Source organism: Somniosus microcephalus, chromosome 6, assembly GCF_052327205.1.
Source record: "Somniosus microcephalus isolate GS21.2 chromosome 6, FLI_Smic_1.0, whole genome shotgun sequence".
Lineage (NCBI taxonomy): Eukaryota > Metazoa > Chordata > Chondrichthyes > Squaliformes > Somniosidae > Somniosus > Somniosus microcephalus.
This window is the reverse complement of record NC_140992.1, coordinates 196737031-196756820: the sequence shown is the minus strand read 5'-3', so window position 1 is coordinate 196756820 and position 19790 is coordinate 196737031. Positions and strand designations below refer to the sequence as shown.

Genomic DNA, 19790 nt, shown 5'->3' with positions numbered 1-19790 from the left:
CAGAAGGCTCGATTTAAAGGACTGGAGAATGAAAGTGGAGAATGGGAGGAGATTGCAGAAATAGGTTTGGGCGAGGGAACAGGAAGCTGGTATAGATCAGCAAGGATGGGAATAATGGTCGATTGGCATTTAATGGCACCAGAGTTCTGGACAAGTAGTTTTCATGGAGACTGGGAGGCCGGGATTGGGGTTAGAGACTGGAGGGGACCATGGCATAATTTCAGCAGCCATTTGAGGTTGAGGCAGGAATTATGGAAAATAGAAGGACTTGGTGATGGAGAAGATAATCAGCTCAGGGTGGAAAAGCATGGCAAGGCCACACATTTATTCATTCTCAGGATCTGGGTGTTGTTAGCAAGGCCGGCATTTATTACCCATCCCTAGTTGCCATCGAAAAATTAAGTGGTGAGCCACCTTCTTGAACCGCTGCAGTCTGTATTCTTTGTAGCAGTTTGATGCAATGGAGTGGCTTGCTAGGCCACTAGAGGGCAGTTAAGAGTCAACCACATTGGTGTGGCACTGGAGTCACATATAGGCCAGGTCAGGCAAGAACAGCAGGGTTCCTTCCAATGTTCCCTTTAATTTTTTTTTGCTCAATCTCTGCTCCTTTAACAGGCTGCACAGCCCATTCAAATTCCCAAGCATGTGCTGTTTTTCCTATTGTAAAGCCAGCAAGCAGTCTGCACGGGAGCTCTAGACAGCTGTGCAGCCATGCTCCTTCCCTAAAAAAGGACATTTGTGAACCAGTTAAGTTTAAGACAATCCAGCATCTTCATGGCCACTTAGCAGCATCAGCTTTTTATCTCCAGATTTTAAGTTTAGTCCAGCCAGAGCAAGCAGGCAGAAGGGGCATGAAGGTAGTAAGAGAGCACAGTTTGTGGCATGGCAAAGAACGATATTCAGATAAAATATCAGGCTTCTCCATTGCAATTATACCACACTGGCATTTGGACAACAGCCAGCTAATTTAGATTAATGTTTTAAAAATAAAATTCACAATATAATCTCTCTACTCCTATAACAGAATACTAACAAATCATTTACTCAAGACAGGATAAAAGCTGGTTCAGTGGTTAGTACCTTATTACCAGGAACCTCCGATTCATTTCTATCTGTCAATCTTCACGAAAGGACAAAAGCCCTCTGTTGGCCATAATAAAAGGAACACTGAAGCTTGTTTTGTCAACCATTCCACTGGCATTGGGCCAGTGCCTCACGGAACCCTGAAACGATCACAGCACCAACTCGTGTCTACACAAGTCAATGCTGTATTTAGAAAGTAGGAAGATGGCCATGGGGGAGAGGGCAGTCTTGATTGTAGGGATACAACTGGGCAACAGATCAAATGGGGATAAAAAGCTCACAAGCGGCTTGCCAAGATATAGTACATGAACAGAAAGTGGATGGAATGGTGGAATTTTAGGTTTAGGTCATAAGGTATGCTTTTTCTGGGCTAGACTGCTAAATGTACCTGGCCCAACTTCAGTTTTAACTGCCTATCGGGGCTAAGAAAAATACATACTCGCCAGCTCAACTTCAAAACATAGCCACAGCTGATGAAGGAAGGTCTGAACAGGAACATTTTGGGTGGGATGGGATGGGGAAGAGGGAGAAGACAGAATAACATAATGTTGCAAATTCTAACAGCTTGGTGAGGCTTTCAACAACTTTCATACAGCCAGTTTCCACATGGTGCAGCAGGTGCACCACTACCTGAAAGACAAGTTCACAATCTCTGCTCTGCCAGCAAGAAGCAAGTAAAGAGGTGAAAAAAAGCCATCAACAGCAGTTAAACATACATCAAGAGAGATGTTAGGAGCAAGTGACTAGCTGGAGCACTCCATCCAGTTATCTACACCACTTTCCTTTTCAGTCTATACTCTTGCTCAATCAAGGCAAGTGTCATTAATTAAAAGCTTCTGCACTCAAAATTAATCTGATTGAATGAATGAGCTGCCGTCTGGTGCTATGACACCTGGGTCTGTTGTGTCTGTCAAAAACAGGACTTGAACTGTAGCACCATGCACCAGAAAATGCAAATGTAAGAATTAGTCATTAGAAACCAATGAAAATAAACTGCTAGCAATACACAGCTGGTAAGTAAGCACCTGTGCGCTAGAAAGACAAATTATGACATTTCAGACATATACCCTTTCCATCAGATAGATAAAAGGCTTTTCTCTTTACAGATACGGACTGACCATTTGTGCAGTTTCAGCACAGAAGACAGCCACTCAGCCCATTGTACTTGAGCCAGCCCTGTGAAAGAGCTATCTACTTAGTCCCACTCCCCTTCTCTTTCCCCATAGCCCTGTCATTTTTTCCTCCCCCTTCAAGTATTTGTCCAATTCACTTTTGAAAGTGATTATCAAATCTGCTTCCACCACCCTTTCAGACAGTGCATTCCAGGTCACAATAACTTGCTGCATAAAAAGGGTCTCTCCTCAACTCACCGGATTCTTTTGCCAATTACCGTAAATCTGGGTCCTCTGGTTACCAACCTTTAAGAACATAAGAAATAGGAGCAGGAATAGGCCACTTGGCTCCTCGAGTCTGCTCCGCCATTCAATAAGATCATGGCTGATCTTGACTCAAAGCCACTTCTGCGCCCGCTCCCCATAACCCTTCGCTCCCTTATCTTGCAAAAATTGGTCTATCTCCACCTTAAATGTATTTAATGACCCAGCCTCCACAGCTCTCTGGGGCAGGGAATTCCACAGATTTACGACCCTCAGAAGAAATTCCTCCTCATCTCAGTTCTAAAAGGGTGACCCTTTATTCTGAAACTATGCCCCAAAATTCTAGATTTCCCCACAAGGGGAAACATCCTCTCTGCATCTACGTTGTCGAGCCCCTTCAGTATCTTATATGTTTCAATAAGATCACCTCTCATTCTTCTAAATTCCATTGAGTATAATTCTGCCATTGGAAACAGTTTCTCTTTATTTACTCTATCAAAACCAGTTATGATTTTGAACACCTCTATCAAATCTCCTTTTAACCTTCTCTGCTCCAGAAGAACAACCGCACTCTATTCTCACCACATAACCGAAGCCTTTCATCCCCGGTACCATTCTAGTAATTCTCCTCAGAACCCTCTCCAAGCCTCGACATCCTTTCTAAAAAACATAGAAAAGATAGGAGCAGGCCATTCGGCCCCCTCGAGCCTGTTCTGCCATTTAATGAGATCATGGCTAATAATCCAAATTCAGTACCCTGTCCCTGCTTTCACCCCATATCCCTTTAGCCTTAAGAAATATATCTAACTCCTTCTTGAATATATTTAATGAATTGACCTCAACTGCCTTCTGCAGTAGAGAATTCCACAGGTTCACCACTCTCTGGGTGAAGAAATTCCTCCTCATCTCTGTCCTAAATGGCTTACCCCTTATCCTTAGACTGTGACCCCTGGTGGGAGTCCAGAACCATCGGGAACACCCTGCCTGCACTTATTCTGTCTAGTCCTGTCAGAATTTTATAAGTTTCAATGAGATCCCCTCTCATTCTTCTAAACTCCAGTGGGTATAAGCCCAATCGACCCAATCTCTCCTCATACGTCATTCCTGCCATCCCAGGTATCAGTCTGGTGAATCTTCGCTGCACTCCCTCCATGGCAAGAACATCCTTCCTCAGATAAGGCGACCAAAACTGCACACAATACTCGAGGTGTGGTCTCACCAAGGCCCTGTACAACTGCAGCAAGACATCTTTGCTCCTGTACTTGAATCCTCTTGCTATGAAGGACAACATACCATTTGCCTTCTTAACCGCCTGCTGCACCTGCATGCTTACCTTCAGCGACTGGTGCACAAGGACACCCAGGTCTCGTTGCACTTCCCCTTTTCCCCAATCTATTGCCATTCAGATAATAATCTGCCTTCCTGTTTTTTGCTACTGAAGTGGATAATTTTGCATTTATCCACATTATACTGCATCTGCCATATCACCCAACCTGTCAAAACTATCCTGGAGTTTCTCTGCATCCTCCTCACAGCACACACACCCACCCAGCTTTGTGTCATCTGCAAACTTGGAGATATTACATATAGTTCCCTCATCTAGATCACCAATATATGTTGTGAATAGCTGGGGTCCCAGCACCGATCCCTGCAGTACCCCACTAATCACTGCCTGCCACTCGGAAAAAGACCCATTTATTCCAACTCTTCGCTTCCTGTCTGCCAACCAGTTCTCGATCCAAGTCAGCACCTTTCCCCAAGCCCATGTGCTTTAACTTTACACGCCAATCTCTTATGCGGGACCTTATTGAAAGCCTTCTGAAAGTCCAAATACACCACATCCACTGGTTCTCCCTTATCTATTTTACCAGTTACATCCTCAAAATTCCAGATTAGTCAAGCAGGATTTACCTTCTGTAAATCCATGTTGACTTTGTCCAATCCGGTCACTGTTTTCCAAGTGCTCTGTTATTACATCTTTTATAATGGACTCTAGCATTTTCCCCACTACCAATGTCAGGCTTACCAGTCTATAATGCCCCATTTTCTCTCTACCACCTTTTTTGAATAGTGGGGTAACATTAGCTACCCTCCAATCCATGGGAACTGTTCCAGAGTCTATAGAATTTTGGAAGATGACCATTTACTATTTCTAGCGCCACTTCCTTAAGTAACCTAGGATGTAGATTATCAGGCCCTGGAGATTATCGGCCTTCAATCCCATCAATTTCCCCAATACCATTTCCCTACAAATACTGATTTCTTTCAGTTCCACCCTTTCATCAGACCCTATGTTCCCTGACATCTCTGGGAGGTTATGTGTGTCCTCCTTTGTGAAGACAGAACCAAAGTATGTATTTAATTGGTCTGCCATTTCTTTGTTCCCCATTATAAATTCCCCTGATTCTGACTGCAAGGGACCTACGCTTGACTTCACCAATCTTTTTCTCTTCACATATCTATAAAAGCTTTTACAGTCAGTTTTTATGTTCCCTGCAAGCTTACTCTCATTCTATTTCCCCCCCCCCCTCTTAATTAATCCCTTTGTCCTCCTTTGCTGAATCCTAAACTGCTCCCAATCCTCAAGTTTGCTGCTTTTTCTGGCCAATTTATAAGTCCTCTCCTTGGATCTTATGCTATCCCTAATTTCCCTCATTAGCCACGGTTGAGTCACTTTTTTGTTTTATTTTTATGCCAAACTGGGATGAACAAATTCTGTAGTTTATCCATGCAATCTTTAAATGTTTGCCATTGCCTATCCACAGTCAACCCTTTGAGTAACGCTCCCCAATCCATCCATACCATCGTAGTTTCCTTTATTTAAATTCAGGACCCTAGTCTGAGTCAAATACTTCACTCTCCATCTTAATGAAGAATTCTATCATATTATGATTGCTCCTCCCCAAGGGGCCTTGCACAACAACATTGCTAAATAATCCCCTCTCATTACATAATACCCAATCTAAGATGGCCTGATCTCTAGTTGGTTCCTCGACATATTGGTCCAGGAAACCATCCTGTATACACTAGGAATTCCTCCTCCACAGTATTGTTACTAATTTGGTTAGCCCAATCTATATGTAGATTAAAGTCACCCATGATAACTGCTGTGCCCTTATTGCATGTGTCTAATTTCCTGTTTAATGCCATCCCCAACCTCAGCATTACTGTTGGGGGTCTGTATACAACTCCCATTACGTTTTCTGCCCCATGGTATTTCTCAGCTCTACCCACACAGATTCCACATCATTAGAGCGAATATCCTTCCTTGCTATTGTGTTAATCCCCTCTTTAACCAGCAATGCTACCCCACCTCCTTTTCCTGTCCTTCCTGAATATTGAATACCCCTGGATGTTGAATTCCCAGCCTTGGTCACCCTGGAGCCATATCTCCCTAATCCCAATTATATCATATCCGGTTACATCCATTTGCGCAGCTAATTCATCCACTTTATTACAAATGCTCCTCGCATTAAGACAAAGCCTGCAGGCTTGTTTTTTTTTTTATATAAACACTTAGAATTATTATTTACTGTGGCCATGTTTGATTTACACCCTTGATTTCTCTGGCTGCCCAGTTGGGGCCCAAGTGAGTCAGCCAATGGCTCAGTTGGTAGCACACTCGCCTATGCGTCAGGCGGTTGTGGGTTCAAGTCCCACTCTCTAGACTTCAGAACAAAAATCTAGGCTAACACTCCAGTCCCGTACTGAGGGAGTGCTGCATTGTCAGAGGCGCCGTCTTTCGGATGAGACATTACACCATGGCCCTGTCTGCTGTCTCAGGTGGATGTAAAACATCCCATGGCACTATTTTGAAGAGCAGGGGAGTTCTCCCCAGTGTCCTGTCCAATACTTATCCCTTAAATCAACATCACTAAAACTGGTCATTGCTGTTTGAGAACTTGGTGCGTGCAAACTGGACACTGGCCCAAAAATTCTGGTCCCCGTGCGCGAGTACGCACTGGGTACTCATGCGTAGGCCCAACGAAAGTGCAGGTTTCGTGCATGCACTGCGCAGGCGCAGGAAACCGGAACTTCCATTCCCTTGAAAGAAGGGGTTGACAGGTGGAACGTGTGCCAGAGAGGCAGCGCGTGCGCATCGAATTTCCGTTTTTATTTATTTATTTTTTTTGCAGGGTTCTCCGAGAGGGTAAGTCTCCAGCAGTTACACTTTTAAAAAGCAGGCGCAAGGCCTGCTTTTAACAAAGTAAGTGGTGCATTAATTAAAACATTATTTTTAAATACTTTAAAGAAAGGTAAGTTTATTTTCAGCCCTGTTAGAAAATGTAATTAATTTTTCCAAAAATTGTTTATGTAATTTATAGTTATTTTAAGTGATTTTTAAAAATTTATTTGAAGTTTCAGTTATGTTTTGGGCCTTATAGTATTTATAGGTTTGACAGCTCATCCTGTCAAATTTATGAATGAAGCATTCCCTGCTACTATTGGCTCTCCATGGCCCACGTGATCCCAGGGGACACTTCAAACTAACTGCGCCCCTGGGATACGCAAGCACTGCGCGCCAGCAGTTGGGAGGCCCAGGATCGGAATACCACGCAGGCCCACAACTCAACAGCCGGCTTGCAAGGTAAGTGCAGGTCGGAGGCTTGCACCCGCGGGAAGCCTCCGACCCGAATTTCTGGGCCAATATCCTTGGTTTTATAGAACAGCCTTCTCAACTTGTTCTGCCACCTTCAAAGATGTGTGTACATACACCCTAGGTCTCTCTGTTCCTGCAACCCTTTTAAAATTGTACCATTTAGTTCATATTGCCTCTCTTCATTCTTCCTACCAAAATGAATGACTTCACACTTCAGGTGTTAAATTATATCTTGCCATGTGTCTGCCCAATTCACTAGTCTATCACTATCCTCCTCACTGTTCACCATTATGCCCTGTCGGACAGGTGCCCTCATCAACCCTTAGCAACCCAGTTGTCAAACACTATTTGCCTTTAACAAATCTGTGCTGGTTGTCATTTATTAATCCATATTTTTGTCTCAGATTATTGTCTCTTAAAAGTTTCCCCACCACTGAAGTTAGTTGCCAGGTTTATACCACTCTCCTTTTTTGAACAGAGGTGCAACATTTGCAATCCTCCAGTCCTCTGGCACCACTTCTATATCTGAGGAGCATTGGAAGATTGTGGCCAGAGCCTCCACAATTTCCACTCTTACTTCCTTCAGCAACCTAGGATGCATCTAACCCGAACCAAGACTGGGTGGCTTGTCTACTGAGTGCTGCCAACCTTTTTAACCTATCTAATTTCTCTACTAGCTCTTCACTTACTGCGACATTGGCAGCCCTCTTCTTTAGTGAAGGCAGATGCAAAGTACTCATTTTAGTACCTCAGTTATGCCCCGTGCCGCCACAAGATGATCTCCTGTCGGTCCTTAAATCAGCCCCACCCTTCCTTTTGCCATGTATAAGTTTATTTTAAAAACTTTTGGGGGTCCCTTTTATGATGCTGTTAATCTAGTCTCACACTCTTGCTCCATTTATTTCCTTTTCCAGTTCTCCCCTGTACTTTCTGTATTCAGCTTGATTCTGTACTGTATTAGGAGCTTGACATTTATCATAAGCCTCCTTTTTCCTGTTTCATTTTGCTCTCTAGTCACCCAGGGAGATATATATATCTCTCTCTCTCTTCCTCTTCCCCCTCCTCTTCCCCCGCCCCCTGGGCAAGACTGTCTAGTCTGTACCTGAACTATCTCCTCGTTGAAGGCCTCCCATTGCTCATTTACTGTTTTACTTGGCAACCTTGGATTCCAATCCACCCGGGCCAGATTCCCTTTTCAACTGAATGAAATTAGGCCTCCTCCAGTCAAGCATTTTCACATTTGATTTGTTCTTCTCTATAATTACTCTAAACCTAATGATATTGGAGATTGCCAGCATTTGCATTTCCCCCTCTTTATAAAACAAATACCATCAAGTGCTTAATTATGTAGTCACGTTGTATGAATCGCAAAGCTGCAGCACAAGTGAAAGGTTCCACCAAGACCAAAAAGCAACACTTGAGCAATTTGCATTACAGCTCATCATTCACCCCATCTCAAGTACCAAGTGATTATATTAATCCTGCAGTAGTTACAGCGCCGTAAAAAAGTCACTACTGATTCACATATTACACAATAAAACGAGCGGATAAGAAACACTTTCATTTATATATCGCCCTCCTCGACGTCCCAAAGTGACAGCCAATGAAATACTTTTGAAGTGCAGTCACTGTTGTAATGTAGGAAATGTGGCTGCCAATTTGTGCACAGCAAGGTCCCACAAACAGCAATGTGATAATGACCAGATAATCTGTTTTTATTATGTTGCTTGAGGGATAAATATTGGCCAGAACACCAGGGAGACCTCCCCTGCTCTTCTTTGAATAGTGCTATGGGATCATTTACGTCCACTAGAGCGCGCAGATGGGCCTCGGTTGAACGTCTCATCTGAAAGACGGCACGTCTGACAGTGCAGCACTCCCTCAGCACTGCACTGGAGTGTCAACCTAGATTTTTGTGCTCAACTCTGGAGTGAGACTTGAATCCTTCTGACTCAAAGGAGAATGCCACCCACTGAGCCACAGCTATACTGGGATCCACAAGGGATTCCAATCATCATCAGATTTGTGTTACCTGTTTACAGGCTTGCCATTTCTGTTGCAGTATATGGAGGATGTTTTCTGCAAAGACAATACAGTTTTCCTTTGGGTAGCTGACAATGTCCTTCAGAAGTTAGGATAGAGAGAGTTTCCCCTGGGACTGTCACTATTTGCCACAGATCCCCACACAGAAAAGTTTGAAAACAGCAATACAGTGGCATTACAGAAAATACAAAAAACTTACAGTACACCATGTGTTTGTACTTTCAACATGATAACAAGAGTATTTATACTTCAGCTAAATCTTGTATGCCAGTCAGCTGACTGCATAGCCCTAGTGTGGCATGGTATTGTAAACCATTCCTTTCAGCCACATGGCAGTGTTTCATTCAGTTCTCTGACGATAATGGCTTTTTGCAGCAGCAAGAGAAAAGTACCATCCCCATACAGGAAGCTCAGAAGAACTATACTGATGACTTAAAAAAAAGATGGTCACACAAGCTGTGGGCTCATGAAATGATAAGCCAATTGGAGTTTTATTCTCATGGGAAATGAACACCAGATGCTATGGGTGAGCAGCTTGGGTAGAATTTGCAGATCGTTCTCTTTTGGAAAAAAAACCAACACAAGTTAAACTGTTGATCAGGATATGCTGCATCCTTTGTGCTCAGATCTCAGCATTAAGATTTGCACCACTTTCAAGAACCAAGCTGCTTTTTTTTTAAAAAAGGGATACTCCTTTGGATAATCCAGTAAATGCTTCAGACTCAAGGATTGTAATGTCTGAGGCAGCGAGACCAAGCCTGCCACCATACACAAGTCTATCATTCCACAAAACGCCACTCATCAGAAGTGTGCCAATTTGCACGCATCGTGGTAAATGATGCATTAAGGGAAGAGATTTCCTCCACCCTGCAGAGGGAAGTCCGGGTGTGCACGCATCGCAAAGTTAAAAGCGGAGACTAGCTGGTTTTAAAGTTGGCGCCAACCTGGCCAGGGAAACAGCCAAGTATGAAGTTTACCATGCGTGGTCCTCTGTTTAAATCTTCAGGTTTAGAAAGAAAGCAACTGGTGGTTTTGTTGCTGTATATAGAAGTGTGTAGGGAAAGTCTAATTGTACGTTTATCTATGAAAGTAAAACCACTTATTGGTTTGTAGTCTCGGTCCTGATTTGGAGTGTGAGTTTATCCAGTTCACATGGGAGCACGATGTAGTCCAGTAACCAATGTAGAGTTAATGGGCTGGATTTTCAATGGGCAGTGATTGGAGGCGTGTGGGGGGTTAAAAATCATGAAAACTGGCGGGCGGGCAGGACCCCCCCCCCCCCCCCCGGGCCTGGTTCCCGACTCCGAGCAACTTTAACTCAGTCGTGTCTGATGGTCCCGACTCCATCCCGCCTCCAACAGGCAGGATAGGTCGTTAAGGCCCTTAACAAGCACTAAATAGCCTCTATAATCCTATTTTGAAAGGCGCTTGCTAATTTAACCCTTTTCCCCACGTGAAACACGATGGTGAAACCTGGCGGGAGCACTATTGGATTGCTGACTATCAGCTGCAGGTCGACCATTAAAAGAGCAGATTTGATCAGCCATCATTTGCAGGTGACAGGACTTTGTTGTCTCAGGTCTGGGGGGGAAACTTATAGAAGGCATAACCGCAGCTGTGGAAGTTTGGAGCCTGACATCAATCACCAGGGTGACCTCCTGGGAAACCCCTCTTGCCACCCTCACCGAGTGCTTCCTCAATTGACGCATATACCAGAAGCGTGGGAGCCATTTATTTTCTTCCCTTCTGGGCATTAGATGAGCTCGAGCACCAGCTGCAGAACCAGGAACAACAGCAGCAGCAGCGTCAGGCTGCTGCTCACCCACTTGAAGCTGCACAGGCCAGAAGGGGCCAGTGCTTGGAAGCCCGTCGGCACAGGAGATACCCCCCCCAAAACAGGGTCTACACAGGGTCAGCTACCTCAACATGTCTGAGCAGCAGTGCCAAAGGCGGCTTTGACTTTTGAGGGGTCGTGAGTGACATCGGCGCAATGCTGCAATACCTGCAGCCCAGAGGACCAGGTGGACAAGCCTTACCAGTGGCATTCAAAGTCACCACCGCACTCAACTTTTTTGCCTCAGCCTCATTCCAGGGATCAGCAGCAGACATCAGCGGCATCTCCCAGGCGGCCGCACACACTTGCATCACAGGTAACCGATGCCCTCTTTGCCATCGTGCACAAAAGATCGAGCGGTTGGATTAGCTAATCTGGCAGGCTTTCCAAGGGTGCAGGGTGTCGTTGACAGAGCACATGGCCCTTAAGGCACCCCATCGCAATCCAGGTATTTGTCAGCCGCAAGGGCTTCCACTCCTTAACGTTCAGCTGATGTGTGACCACAAGGATATTTTACGTTTGTGTTAAGTACCCTGGCAGTTGCCATGACTCCTTCATACTGCATCAGTCTAGTGTGCCTCCGCTATTCAGGCCGCCAGACCAACTTAACAGATGGCTACTTGGAGACAAGGGCTATCCCCGGAGGACGTGGCTAATGACGCAGTTGAGGAACCCATCCAACAAAGCTGAGGAGAGCTACAACTCCAGCCACATGTCCACCAGAGCCATAATTGAGCAAACCATCGGTTTGCTGAAGATGCGCTTCAGATGCCTGGATAGATCAGGTGGAGCCGTGCAGTACTCAGCAGCCAGGGTCTCCAGAATCGTCGTGGTTTGCTGTGCACTTCACAACATGGCACAGCGTCGTTGCTTGCAGATTCCTGAGGACCAAGTGGCTCCTCAAATATCCTCCCGAGGAGGAGGAGAGCGTAAACGCACATCCTGCAGAGGCCCATCAACCAGCAGCAGCATTACGCGAGAACATTGCTACCCGGGATGCAAGGAACGCATTCATCGTGGCCAGATTTGCCTAGCCTATCAAGCACGTTTGCCTCGCAGCTTCTTGCCTGAGCATCGTCAATGGCCAAGACCCTGCTGATTCCTAGTTATTTCACCAGCATACTGACAGTTGCAAGTAATCCCAAGCCCTCAATGTGAAAGTCCCACTCAAGAAATGACACATGCCACAACTGCAACAGTTGCCATCAGAATTTTTAATGTACAAGAACCAACTGATGGCATTTTTACAATAAAAACATTTCACCCAAGTGACTACCCTTGTGACTATTTGTGCAGAATTTTTCCTCTTACACGTGCTCCTACGTGGTGCTTCCGCAAATGTGGAGGCCCCTTGCTCACTTTGCTGCTGCTCCTGTCTCACACCTTTGGCAGGCATCCTCTGGGGTTGCGAGTCTGTGAGGGCTCGTCAACAGTTTGCTGCTCCTGCGGCTGTGCCAGTGGGGCTCTGACCGAGGGCTCCTGCAGTGGTATGGAAGTGTGAGCACTTGGAGAGGAGCCCCCACTGCCTGGAGGTCTGCCACCAACTTCCCTCTCATGGGTCAGGTCCCCCTCAGCACCTGCAAGTGGCTTGAGAGCACCTTGCTGCACATCAGGGGGGCCATGGGGACCCGTATCTGCAATGGCAGTCTTACTCAGAAGGACATCCATGAAGGTCTGGTTTCTCAGTTCAATAGATGAGCATCACTCCTCCAGAGATGTTATTCTATTATTAACACTCACCATGTTTTCAGCACTCTGGCGACTTATCTCCTCCATGGCTGAAGCCATCCTCTCGTCTACTGTTGCCATCCGTTCGAGGGAGTATCCACCCTTGGTTGTGATGCGTTCATGCGCCAATGGCTCCACAAAGGTTCTGCTCATGGTCGCTATGGACTCCTCCATTTGCTCCACACTCACAGCGACCCTGGAAGCAAAACCTGCCAGAGACTCCTGCATCTGTTCCTGGAGTTCCAGCACCGCTGATCTTATGGGTGACCCAGAGGCAGAGGGTCGACATGCAGCTGAGCCGAGCTGGCAGAGTCCTGCGCCCTCCGACTAGGACTCTCCACAATCTGATGTTCACTTGTGAGCGGTGATACACCAGGTGACAACACTACTCTATGTCCCGAAGGTCCCACCGAGGTGCGAGTGTCTGCGCTGGTGCTGGGTGCGGTGAATTCTGCTGACGCTGCGCCTTCAGAGGTTGCAGCTTCCTGAGGAGTCTGGCTGCTCAGCCTGTTCTTCCTGGCTAGTGGGGACGGATGCTTGCGATGGTCCTGTAGGGGAGTAAAGGAGTCAGAGATGTGATGCCAAGGTTACATGCACATTGCAGATGCTCATAAGTCCATCTGTTAGAGCTTCAAAATCATGATCAGCAACTCATGCAATGCCAATATGAGAGATGGGAAACTTTCCTGTCACCAGCTTGCTGCGTTGCACCCGTCTGTATGTCCCGCATCCTCCTCTACTACCACGATTTCCAGGACCACCTCCTCCAGGGGGTCAGGTGGGCTACTGAGGGTGGCCCTCCTCCTGTCTCGCTCTTTCCCTCTTGTGAGCTCTCTTTTCCTGCAATGAGGGAGACAAGTGGAGTTTGAGTGAGAATGAAGGAGTGAGTGTAGAGAATCCATAGCATAGATGCTTAGAAGGCGACAAAGATGAAGTGAGGTGGCAAGACCAAGGGCCCTCCGTGTGTTCTCAGTTGTTTTCATAGCATCACAGTGATAGGGAGTGTGAGGGCTGCATAGTCGAATAGTTAGGTGAATGTGACCATAGAGAGAGGGAATGGATAAGGGTGCATGGATGTCTGTCAAGTGGGATGTGGAGGAAGAGATTGCTAAAGCGGAGTGCTGGTGAGGAAAGGCAATGGGGATCAGATTGAGGGTGATGGGCAATTCACTCACTTTTCCAGTGCGGAGGTGGTCATGAAATCGCTTGCGGCATTGTATCCAGGTTCTGCGGGTGACTCCCAAGGAGTTGACCTCCTCAGCCACCTGCATCCACACGGACTTGGTCTGCTTGGGAGGCCTCTGCCTCCCTGTCAGAAGGGAAGAGCACCTCCCCGTTGGCTGTAGCCCCACCCACTAATGCCTGCAGGGCCACCTCGTCAAACGAGGAGCTGATCTGGGTCTCCCGCTAGTCATCTTTCCTGCAGGTCTCACACTCCACAGGCAAAAAGCTTGGCAGTCTGCAGAAGAAGCAAGGCTTGCTGTAGACCTTAAATGCAGCAGCAATGAGGACGTCATCGGAGGCGACTTTCAGTCAGGAAACTCATTTGCCAACGGTTCCCACACTTTGGAAATCAATTGGACAATTAAGTTAAAATTGCATCAATCTCCCACATCCATTTAGAGTCGGGTGGATAACACGACACCATCCCGCACCCTATATAAATCCAGCCCAAAGACTGTTACAATCCCAGGTCATGCTATTGTTTACCTAGATATCAGGCAGGGAAAGGTGCACTCATCATAGGGAATGCAAGATCCACTTATGCTGAACTCTAGACAATAACTAGCAAATAACCTAATAAACATGACACTGATGGAAAGCCAAGACTTTTACTTGGCCTGGGATTACTTGAGGCAGAGTGCCAAAAGCAGAAAATACAGATACATCGCTCACCTCAATAAAGTCAAAATACAAACCAAGGTCTTTTGGTTTCCTACATTTACAACAGTGACTACACTTCAAAAGGACTTCATTGTCTGTAAAGCATTTTGGGACATCCGGAGGTAATGAACGGTGCTATATAAACACAAGTCTTTCTTTTGGCTTGCTCCAAGGACAGCAAAAGCCATCTCCACTTTGGGGTGGATGGACTAAAGTCAAATAAAAGTAATTAGAGGCCCCTGAAAATTGCCATTACTTTAAACACCCACTGGTGACAGAATGGCTCAAAACTCCAAATCCTGTTGAACAGGACAGGCCTGCCTCACCCACCTGTCAAAGGTGATAATCAGCAGCAAAGTAAAAAAGGTTAACAGGGATACTTATTGAATTGTTACCATTCAAAGCATATCTCAATCATTTTGCCAAGGACTCTTTCATCCCCGCTGTACTCATGTCAAAAAAAAGGAAATGCTGAAAGTCAGATAGGAAATCTTTTAAGGTGTTCAAAAAGTACACCTTCATTCTACCCTTCCCAAAAGGCAAAATAACTCAACCCATTGTCCAAAAATCCAACAGATTTGTTCTAGTTACCCAACCCTTGTGAAAGGTTGACTAACATGAGCAGTGTGTCTTCAGTATGTTACTAACCAAAATAACAACAGAAAATGCTGGAAAAACTCAGGTCAGGCAACATCCGTGGAGAGAAATTTGAGTTGACGACTCAAATTTCTCTCCACGGATGTTGCCTGACCTGCTGAGTTTTTCCAGCATTTTCTGTTATTTCGGATTTCCAACATCTGCAGTATTTTGCTATCGTGTTACTGACCAACTCCAGTGCAAAACAGCGAGTTACAGTGCCGCGTGCACTGAACAGATACCAGAGTTCAAACTGTAGCTTCGGGAAACGTGTGCTTGCAGCTCTCCTAGAAACAAAGTTGTCACTGTTGCCCAAGTCAGGCTCCAGGAAGTGAGAACTGGTAATGCTACCACAGCAGCGCCTGACTGACTACACTGGCAGACAGAGACAGGCTGAGATCATCACCAGGGGACAAGGGGTGCTAAAACACAAGAATAAAAAAATGAAATCACAAGAGTGGATGTACTTGGTAGAATTCTCAGGCATATCTGCATGGAAGTTGTTAATCTCCAGAGGCTTTTGGGTACAGTAGTTCTGGTACTGGACTAGCAATCCAGAGGTTGAGCATTCCAATGCTAGCAAGTTATGAAAATGAATTAAATAGATGTGAACTAGCACCAGAGGGGGAAAAAAATGAAATTGCCAGATGGTCATAAAAAACTCAACTAGTTCACCAATGCCACCCCACCCCTACCTGGTTTTGCTTAAAACATTACTCTGAAGTGGCCTACCAAGCCACACATTTGCAAAGAAAATACTGGCCACCTTCTCAGGGAAACCAGATATGGCCTTGCCAGCACAGCTCACACCTTGGAGAATAATTTTTGTTTATTAAAAACTGATCCTCTTTATAAGAGCTCCAAAAAATATTTTTGTTCTCAGTTCCAAGTAGAAACTTACAACAGATGTGCTCATTCTATACGTGCGGGGGGGGGATTGCTATCAACGAGATAACAGGAAGTATTTACTGCTTTAATTACCATTGCCTAGTTTACAGTCCAAATTACTCTACATAGCAGATCAAGTTGATCAAGACTGACTGTCAAAAACAGTGTAAAACACTGGCCATCACTACCTAATCCACACGACCTACCAAGAGTGGCACCTCGGTACTTGAAGCTCTCTGAGAAAACAGTGTTCTCAGAAACTGAAAAAAATATACAAATCATTAAAATGAGACACTACAGGTAGAAAAGGCCATAAAACAGGATTCTGGGTTTGATAGAGACTTTAAAACTGTTAACATCATTTCCTTGCTTTTGTTTGAAACACTGGTTAGGCAGCAGATGGATTTATGCAGGTCAGGGATCCCACCATAGGAATATTACAGCCAAATAATGCACAACACAAAATAAAACTAGAATGACACCATAAATGAATGTTTTAGCTATGAAGAAAGGCTCAAAAATAAAAAAAGGTGCTTTTTATCTGGAACAGAGGTTAAGGTGGGAATCCACTACAGGTCTAGATAATTCTAAAATATTTTAAAGATAAATAAATAAGTGAAAGATTGATTCCGCTAGTTGCCAAAATTGGTAACACTGGGATAATAAACTATCACTAGAAGAAAAACAAGGTAGGTTAAAATAACTTCCCCACACCCAGGACTATTAGAACATAATTTGCCACGAGTGGCTACTGAGGTAGAGAATAAATCATTGCAGAGGAAAAAGAGAAATTGAATTAGAGTAGATAGCACCAGTTGAAAAGCTAGCAGCAACACAATGGACCAAATGGACACATTCAGTGCCATAATTTTATGAGAAAGCACACGTCTGCAGCCACTAAAGGTGAACCATTTATAAATTGGTGCAACAACAGAAAATGCTGGACATACTCAGCAGGCCAGGCAGCATCCGTGGAGAGAGAAACAGAGTTAACGTTTCAGGTCTGGGACCCTTCATCAGAACTGGAAAAAGCTGGATATGTAACAGATATTAAGCAGGTGCAGAGACAAGGGGGGGGGGGGAAGAAAAGGAGGAATTGAAAGAACATGCTGTGAAAATGTTGCAAATGGGAATGGCTTCTGCTCTCACCCCTTCCCCTCCCTCCCTGAACCACAATAGGGTTCCCCTTGTCCTCACCTTTCACCCCACCAGCCTCCACATTCAACAGGTCATCCTCAGCCATTTCCGCCACCTCCAAACACATCTTCCCTTCACCTCCCCTTTCAGCATTCCGAAAAGGACCGCTCCCTCCGCGACACCCTGGTCCACTCTTCAATCACCCCCAACAGCCCTTCTCCTTCACCTGGCGCCTTCCCGTGCAAGCGCAGGAGATGCAACACATGCCCTTTTACCTCCTCCCTTCCCACTGTCCAGGGCCCCAAACACCCCTTCCAGGTGAAACAGCAATTTACTTGTACTTCTTGCAATTTAATATACTGTATTCGCTGCTCACGATACGGTCTCCTCTACATTGGGGAGACCAAACGCAGATTGGGTGACCGCTTTGCAGAACACCTCTGTTCAGTCCGTAAGGGTGACCCTGAGCTTCCGGTCGCCTGTCACTTTAATTCTCCTTCACTCCCACTCTGATCTCTCTGTCCTTGGCCTATTACACTGTTCCAATGAAGCTCAACACAAGCTCGAGGAACAGCACCTCATCTTTCGATTAGGCACTTTACAGCCTGCCAGACTCAGTTCAACAATTTCAGATAATAATCCCTGCCATTTTTCATGCTGTATGATTTTGCCATTCCCATTTGCAACATTTTCACAGCAGGTTCTTTCAATTCCTTCCTCCCCTCCTAAACCCCACCCTGCTTAATATGTTACATTTCCAGCTTTTTCCAGTTCTGAAGGGTCCCAGACCTGAAACATTAACTCTGTTTCTCTCTCCACAGATGCTGCCTGGCCTGCTGAGTATTTCCAGCATCTTCTGTTGTTATTTCAGATTTCCAGTATCTGCAGTATTTTGCTATTATATAAAATTGGTGCATTTCAGTATCAACAGAAAATGCTGGTAAAACTCAGCAGGCCAGGCAACATCTGTGGAGAGAGAAATAGTCAACGTTTCAAGCCAAACTCTCAAGAAATTTCAGTATCACTGGGGAAGCTAAAATAGTTGTTTTCCAGTAGCATTCTCCATTTCTTGTTGCAATCAAGCAGCAATATTTAAAATAAATCCAAACTTTCCAAATGGGGATTGACACATTTAGTAAGAGACATTCAATAAGGAAACAACAGATAATCAGCATTAGTACACAAATAGCAGATAAACATGGATAAAAACAATGAAGGGGGCCCAGGGAGATTCAGTGCACTTCAGCCATGCAAGTTCAATTGCCCCCAAGAAAACAGTACTTGACATACATGATCAGATTCTACCATTCTCATGACAACAGAATTACACACCCTCCTGACAGTACACTGAACCCACAATATCACACATTTCAAATTGAGTTACAGCTTTCTGAAATCACAATTATTTCTCCATATTCCACAGCTGTAACCATTCCATGCAATTTATCAAACTAAAAAGTCAATTCAAAAACGATTATATTAAATTTCAATTGAAGCATTAACATTAGACATTTTCGTCCCTGCTAAAGTAATAAGCATTCTCGTGACATCAGGGAGATGTCTCCATCGCAATTCCAGGTACAGCCAGGAACCGACTCTTCAAACTTTATGGCCAGACAAACCATCCCAAGCGTGCATTATCTGCTGCAGCATGAAGTAAAACCACCCACAACAACAAAAGAAAAAAAATAAACTATTAAAACTCTATTACCACCACCCTACAGCACCTTGCGAGACATCACAAATTATTGCCCCTTTAAAAAAAAAACACTTCCTGCAGTGTTTGGGCAACAAATTCATTTGTTTATAAAACACACGAGGCAACAACACAAAGTACAGCAGCACAGCACAAAAGCACGTCAGAATTACCATTAATAGAATCAGTTCTACCCTCCCCGCAAACAAAAAGTTCGCCAGACTTTCTTATGAAAGCAACTGTCCCCTTGAAGCAACTATCAGGGATAAAGGAGGCGCATTTTGGGGCCAAGAGGCTTCTTGCAGCAGCTGCCGGGAGCACAGAGCTCACCTCGCAGCGAGGCCTCGCTCAGTCACTGTGCAGGGAGACAGTCACAGTGCAGGGAGCTTTCAGGCGCAAACCCCTGGCTCCCGCATCCTCCCTCCGAGGGCCTGCAGTCCCCTGATCCCCGAGCAGCCCCTTAACTCGAAGCCACGAATAAGGCCTGGTCCCGGGCCCACCACTTTCCCCAACCGCCGGGCGGAAAGCGGGGAGGGGTCATCGAGCGGGCATTAACTGGCACTACCCGGCCGCTTCCGAACCTCCTCACCTACCGCCGCTCCAACGTCCCTCTCTCAGCACTGACAATCGCTCGCTTTAAACCGCCCACAACCCCCGGAATAGGCCAGGCCTCCAACCTGACTGACGCCGCTCTAGCTAATCACAGCCACGGGTAGCTTCGACTGACATGCCGAGGAACCAATCGGCACCGTCGGACGGTGCGAGCGACAGATCACGAGAGGGTGTGGGCGGGACACAGAGGGAGGAAGCAGTTCCCCATCCTGCCGCACGGGGCGCTGCAAAAACGCGGGCTGCATTGAGAGACCACCACTAGCTGATCTCCCT

General features: G+C 45.6%; 1 protein-coding gene across 2 annotated transcripts in view; it reads right to left on the bottom strand.

Moving 5' to 3' along the window:
* The window catches only part of mbtps1 (membrane-bound transcription factor peptidase, site 1), a 188768-nt gene extending 169191 nt beyond the window's left edge, over nucleotides 1–19577 (bottom strand). Inside the window, exon 1 of one of the 2 annotated variants that reach the window (XM_085991177.1) lies at nucleotides 19499–19577. The gene's annotated coding sequence lies outside the window, so the exon portion shown is untranslated. Of the gene's footprint in view, nucleotides 1–19494 lie in introns of both variants that reach the window. The other variant, XM_085991178.1, reaches the window with a different exon arrangement.
* Nucleotides 19578–19790: the final 213 nt, after the last annotated feature.